Consider the following 7,067-nt stretch of genomic DNA (forward strand, 5'->3'; position numbering starts at 1 on the left):
CTTTGCATTGTAGATCAAGCATAAAACACCGTTTTTGCCTTAGTGTCATGCACAACCATAAAAAAACACGGTCCTAAGTGTGTTATTCAAACAAGTACTTATTGGATGGGGGCTCCACTTTGCACGCAAGTCCCTTTCAACTAGGTTGAGGTTTGTGCAAAATATTGTCACCATTGGATATGCTTTGCATGGCCGATCACACATTATATACCGTTTTTCCCCTAGTGATATGCACATCCGTAAAAAAACACGCCCTTAGGTGTGTTATCTGACCAAGTACTTATCGGATGGGTGTGCCTCTTTTAGAACATTTCCATACCACCTAGGTTGAGGCATAGGAAAAGTGTTGTGCCCATCGGATATACTTTGCATGGTCGATCGAGCATTAAATATTATTTTTGCTCTAGTGTCATGCACATCCAAAACACGCTGCTAAGTGTGTTATCCGGTCAAGTACTTATGCGATGGGAATGCCACTTTCGATGTAAGTCAATTCCACCTAGTTAAAGGTGTGTGCAAAGTATTGTGCCCATCGGATATGCTTTGCGTTGTCGATCAAGCATAAAACACCGTTTTTGCCTTAGTGTAATGCACAACCATAAAGAAACACGGTCCTAGGTGTGTTATTCAAACAAGTACTTATCAAATGGGAGCTCCACTTTGCATGCAAGTATATTTCAACTAGGTTGAGGTGTGTGCAAAGTATTGTCCCCTTCAAATATGTTTTGCATGGCCGATCACGCATTATACACCGTTTTTCCCCTAGTGATATGCACATCCGCAAAAAAACACGCCCTTAGGTGTGTTATCTGACCAAGTACTTATCAGATGGGTGTGCCTCTTCGAGAACATTTCAATACCACATAGGTTAAGGCGTAGGAAAAGTGTTATGCCCATCAGATATCCTTTGCATGGTCGATCGAGCATTAAATACTATTTTTCCTCTAGTGTTATGCACATCCGAAAAAAACACGCTGCTAGGTATGTAATCTGATCAAGCACTTATGGGATGGGCATGCCACTTTCCATGTAAGTCAATTTCACCTAGTTGAAGTTGTGTGCAAAGTATTGTGCCCATCGGATATGCTTTGCATTGTCGATCAAGCATAAAACACCGTTTTTGCCTTAGTGTCATGCACAACCATGAAAAAACACGGTCCTAGGTGTGTTATTCAAACAAGTACTTATCGGATGGGGGCTCCACTTTGCACGCAAGTCTGTTTCAACTAGGTTGAAATGCGTGCAAAGTATTGTCACCATCGGATATGCTTTGCATGGTCGATCACACATTATACAACATTTTTTCCCTAGTGATATGCACATCCACAAAAAAACACGCCCTTAGGTATGTTATCTGACGAAGTACTAATTGGATGGGTGTGCCTCTGTGAGAACATTTCAATACCACCTAGGTTAAGGTGTAGGAAAAGTATTGTGCCCATCGGATATGCTTTGCATGGTCGATCGAGCATTAAATACCATTTTTGCCTTAGTGTCATGCACATCCGTAAAAAAACACACTGCTAGGTGTGTTATCCGATCAAGTACTTATGCGATGGGAATGCCACTTTGCATATAATTCAATTACACCTAGTTGAAGGTGTGTGAAAAGTATTGTTCCCATTGGATATGCTTTGCATTGTCGATCAAGCATAAAATACCGTTTTTGCCTTAGTGTCATGCACAACCATAAAAACACAGTCCTAGGTGTGTTAATCAAACAATACTTATCCGATGGGGGCTTTAGTTTGCACGCAAGTCCGTTTCAACTAGGTTGAGATGCATGCAAAGATGGTCGATTATGTATTATACAATGTTTTTCCGGTAGTGATATGCACATCGGCAAAAAAACACGTCCTTAGGTTTGTTATTTGACCAAGTACTTATCGGATGGGTGTGCCTTTTTGAGAACATTTCAATACCACCTAGGTTAAGGCATAGAAAAAGTATTGTGCCCATCGGATATGCTTTGCATGGTCGATCGAGCATTAAATACCATTTTTGCCTTAGTGTCATGCACATCTATAAAAAAGCACGCTGCTAGGTGTGTTATCCAATCAAGTACTTATGTGATGGGAATGCCACTTTACATGTAAGTCAATTCCACCTAGTTGAAGGTGTGTGCAAAGTATTGTGCCCATCGGATATGCTTTGCATTGTTGATCAAGCATAAAACACCGTTTTTGCCTTAGTGTCATGCACAACCATATAAAAACACAGTCCTAGGTGTGTTATTCAAACAAGTACTTATCGGATGGGGGATCCACTTTGCACACAAGTCCATTTCAATGACATTGAGGTGCGTGCAAAGTAGTGTCTCCATCGGATATGCTTTGCATGGTCGATCACGCATTATACACTGTTTTTCCCCTAGTGATATGCACATCCGCAAAAAACCACGCCCTTAGGTGTGTTATCTGACCAAGTACTTATCGGATGGGTGTGCCTCTTTGAGAACATTTCAATACCACCTAGGTTGAGGTTTAGGAAAAGTGTTGTGCCCATCAGATATCCTTTTCATGGTCGATCGAGCATTAAATACTATTTTTGCTCTAGTGTCATGCACATCCATAAAAAAACACGCTGCTAGGTATGTTATCCGATCAAGCACTTATGGGATGGGCGTGCCACTTTGCATGTAAGTCAATTCCACCTAGCTGAAGGTGTGTGCAAAGTATTGTGCCCATCGGATATGCTTTGCATTGTCGATCAAGCATAAAACACCGGTTTTGCCTTAGTGTCAAGCACATTTGTAAAAAAACACAGTCCTAGGTGTGTTATCAGATCAAGTACTTATCTAACCGACATGCCGCTTTTGATGCAACTCAATAACACCTAGATTGAGGTGGGTGCAAAGTATTGTGCCCATCGGCATGGTATATCACATATTAAACTCCATTTGTGCTCAATGTCATGCACAACCATAAAAAAACATGCTTTTAGGTGTGTTATCCAACCAACTGCTTATCAGATGGGTGTACCACTTTGCATACAATGCAATACCACAATTTTTGAGACTCATGCAAAGTATTTCACCCATCAAATATGCTTTGCATTGTCGAACAAGCATTAAACACTCTTTTGGCCTTAGTGTCATGCACAACCGTTAAAAAACGTGGTCCTAGATGTGTTATTCGACTAAGTACTTATGGGATGGGTATGCCACTTTGCATATAAGTCAATAATACCTAGGTTGAGATGTGTGCAAAGTATTGTGATGATCGAATATGCGTTGCATTGTTGATTAAGCATAAAACAACGTTTTGGCCTTAGTGTCATGGACAACAACCAATAAAAAACATGGTCCTAGGTGTGATATTCTAAAAAGTACTTGTCAGATGGGGGAGCCACTTTGCAAGAAAGTCAATTTCAACTAGGTTGATGTGCGTGCACATTATTGTGTCTATCGGTTATGCTTTGCATGGGGGATCACACATTATACACCGTTTTCCCCCTAGTGTTATGCACATCTGTCAAAGAACACGCTCTTAGGTGTATTATCATACCAAGTACTTATTGAATGGGCGTTCCACTTTGCATGGAACACCATACCACCGCTTTTGAGGCACATTCAAAGTACTGTGCCCATCGGATATGCTTTACATGGTAGATTGAGTATTAAATACCATTTTTGCCTTGGTGTCATGTAGAACCGTCAAAAAACACGATCCTAGGTGTATTTTTCAAAAAGTACTTATCGGATGGGGATGCCACTTTGCACACAAGTCAATACTACCTAGGTTGAGGAACATGCAAAGTCTTGTGTCCATTGGATATGCTTTGCATAGTCGATCGCACATTATACACCATTTTGTTCCTAGTATTATGCACAATCATCATAAAATACGTTTGCAGGTGTGTTATCCAAACAAGTACTTATGGGATGGGTGCACCACTTTGTATGCAAGTCAATACGACCTAGGATGAGGCGTGTACAAAGTTTTGTGCCCATCAGAGAAATGTAGATGCGATAATATTAGAAAATTCTCGGTATGTGTATATGTGTGTGTGTGTGGCAAACAATTTTGATACAAAAAAGTAAACACCTAGTGCACAAATTATGCACTTCATACCTTGAGTATTCTGTCAAAATAAAAGCTGAAATAAGCTTGTTGATGAGGATAAATACGCCCTTGTAAATATGCCCTTGAATAAAAGCACAGTTGTTGTATGACCACAATAGGATCGCTTTGACACCTGTGATTTTGCCCACATGTAAGTTTGCAAATAGTATAAAAAATCATATAATAATATATTAATAGTTTGCAAATGTGTATAGCAAGTGAGTAATGGGAAGTGGAAGTGGGAGTGAGGAGGGAGGAGTGGAATGGGAGAGGGGAAGTAATAGGGGTGTATAATAATAAGTATAAAAAATAGTATAATAATATATTAATAGTTTTCAAATGGCAAGTGAGTAATGGGAAGTGGAAGTGATAGTGGGGAGGGAAGAATGGAATGGGAGAGGGGGAGGTAATAGGGGAGTAGGATAATAAGGGAGTGAAATGAGTGAGGGGAGTTAATAGGGGATGAAAAAGAGGAGGGTGAGATGGGGAAATATGGGATTTTGGGAAATGGGAGGAGTATGGGACCTGGTGGAAATGTGGGATGGGAGTGGTGGCAATGGGGGAGGAAGAAGAAATGGATGGGGGGAGGGCCAATGGAAGATTGGGATGAGGGATGGGGGTCCAATGGGAGAGGGGGAGTAATGGGAGCCAATGGGAGAGGGGAGAAATGAAAAGCCAATAGGAGAGAGGGGAGGAATGGAAAGCCAATAGGAGAGGAGGAGGAAAACCTAATTTTTCTTATATATAGTCTTCATTCTTCATTCGTTCTCCCCTCATTTCATTCATTGAAGCAAGAAAGCAAGAAAGCAAGGACGAGCAAGAAAGCAAGGACGAGCAAGAAAGCAAGGAAGGAAGAGCAAGAAAGCAAGAAAGAGCAAACTTACAAACTTTTTCTAGGTACTTGTAAAATTTTTTGATTAGTTCTTTATCTAGATTTTTTTTTAAAAATTTGAAGAGAGAGAAAGAAAGAAAGAGAGAGAGGAAGTAGAGAGAGAAAGTTTAGAGAGAAGGAGAGAAGCCTTGGAGGCCGCGGCTTCCAGGAGGAAGATGGAAGTGGAGGGGGATGAGAGGGAGGAAAGGAGGGAGGGAGGAGCCAAGTAGGGAGGGAGGAGCGACAAAAGAGGGGAGGGAGAGAGGGAGAGAGGGAGGGAGGAGCGGAGGTAGAGGGAGAGAGGGAGGGAGGTAGGAGGAGGGAGGAAGAGGGAGGGAGGAGCGGGGGAGTAGGGGGGGATCCTGGCAGCCGTGGCGGCCGCCAAGGGGAGGGAGGGGAGGGAGGAGGGAGGGGAGGGACGCGGAAGGGAGGGAGGGGAGGGAGGGGGGATCCTGGCGGCCGCGACAGTTGCTAGGGGGAGGGAGGCGGGAGGGAGGGAGGGAGGAGGGAGGGGAGGGAGGGGGGATCCTGGCGGCTGCGGCGCCCGCCAGGGGGAGGGAGGGGAGGGAGGAGGGAGGGGAGGGAGGGGAGGGAGGCGAGAGGGAGGGAGGGGAGGGAGGGGAGGGAGGGGAGGGAGCAGGGGGCGGCGGGGTAGGAGGGAGCAGGGGCGGTGGGGTCGAGAGGGGGGGTCTTGGCGGCCGAGGCCGCCAGGGTGAGAGAGAGAGGAGGGAGGGGAGGGACAGAAGGGAGGGAGAGGGGGGGGTTCTGGCGGCCGCGGTCGCCAGGACGGGAGGGAGGGAGGGAGAGAGAGAGAGGAGGGAGGGGAGGGAGGGGAGGGAGGAGGGAGGGGAGGGAGGGGGGGATCCTGACGGTCGCTAGGGGGAGGGAGGGGAGGGAGGAGGGAGGGGAGGGAGCGGGGGGCGGCAGGGTAGGGGGAGCAAGGGTGGCAGGGTAAGGGAGCGGGGGCGACAGGGTAGGAGGGAGCGGGGGCGGTGGGGTCGAGAGGGGGGGTCCTGGCGGCCGAGGCCACTAGGGTGAGAGAGAGAGGAGGGAGGGGAGGGACGGGAGGGAGGGAGGGGGGGTCCTGGCAGCCACGGCCGCTAGGGTGACAGAGAGAGGAGGGAGAGAGAGAGAAGGGAGGGGAGGGAGAGAGGGCGAGAGAGAGAGAGGGGGGGTCCTGGCGGCCACGATCACCAAGGTGAGAGAGAGGAGGGAGGGGAGGGAGGGAGAGGAGGGGGTCCTGGTGGCCGCGGCTGCCAGGGTGAGAGAGAGAGGAGGGAGGGGAGGGAGAGAGAAAGTGAGAGAGAGAGTGAGGGGGGGTCCTGGCGGCCACAGCTGCCAGGGTGAGAGGGAGGGGAGAGGAGGGAGGGGAGGGAGAGAGAGGGGAGAGGAGGGAGGGGAGGGAGAGAGAGAGAGAGAGGGGGGGTTCCTGGCAACCACGGCCGCCAGGTGAGAGGGAGGGGAGGTGAGAGGTAGGGGAGGGAGAGAGAGAGAGAGAGGGGGGGTCCTGGCGACTGTGGCCGCTAGGGTGAGAGGGAGGGGAGGGAGAGAGCTCGGGGGGGTCACTCATCATATGTAACCCTATCACGTGAGTTCAACAGAAGGATATTTTTTATTTCTAAAATTTACAGAAAAAAATTACATAAGGGACTATTTAAAATAGTTTTGAAAAAAATTTACAGATTTGTATAGAAAAGGGGTACATTTTATTAATGAAAAAATTTACAGATAAAGGATTTTAAATATAGGCCTTGAACGCACGTGATATAGAGGGTTTATACATAGTGACCCCCCTGAGGGAGAGAGAGAGAGAGGAGGGGTGAAAGGAGTGAGGAGAGGGAGGGGAGGGAGAGAGAGAGAGAGGGAGGGAGGGAGAGGGGGGGTCCTGGCCGCAGCCACCAGGGTGAGAGAGAGAGGAGGGAGAGAGAGAGGAGGGAGGGGAGGGAGAGAGAAAGTGAGAGAGAGAGTGAGGGGGGTTCCTGGCAGCTGTGGCCGCCAGGGTGAGAGGGAGGGGAGAGGAGGGAGGGGAGGGAGGGAGAGGGGAGAGGAGGGAGGGGAGGGAGAGAGAGAGAGAGAGGGGGTGAGAGGAGTGAGGAGAGGGAGGGGAGGGAGAGAGAGAGAGAGGGGGGTCC

The sequence above is a fragment of the Dipteris shenzhenensis genome, chromosome 4, assembly GCF_047967505.1.
Source record: "Dipteris shenzhenensis isolate YYH24624 ecotype China chromosome 4, Dip_SZ_1.0, whole genome shotgun sequence".
Lineage (NCBI taxonomy): Eukaryota > Viridiplantae > Streptophyta > Polypodiopsida > Gleicheniales > Dipteridaceae > Dipteris > Dipteris shenzhenensis.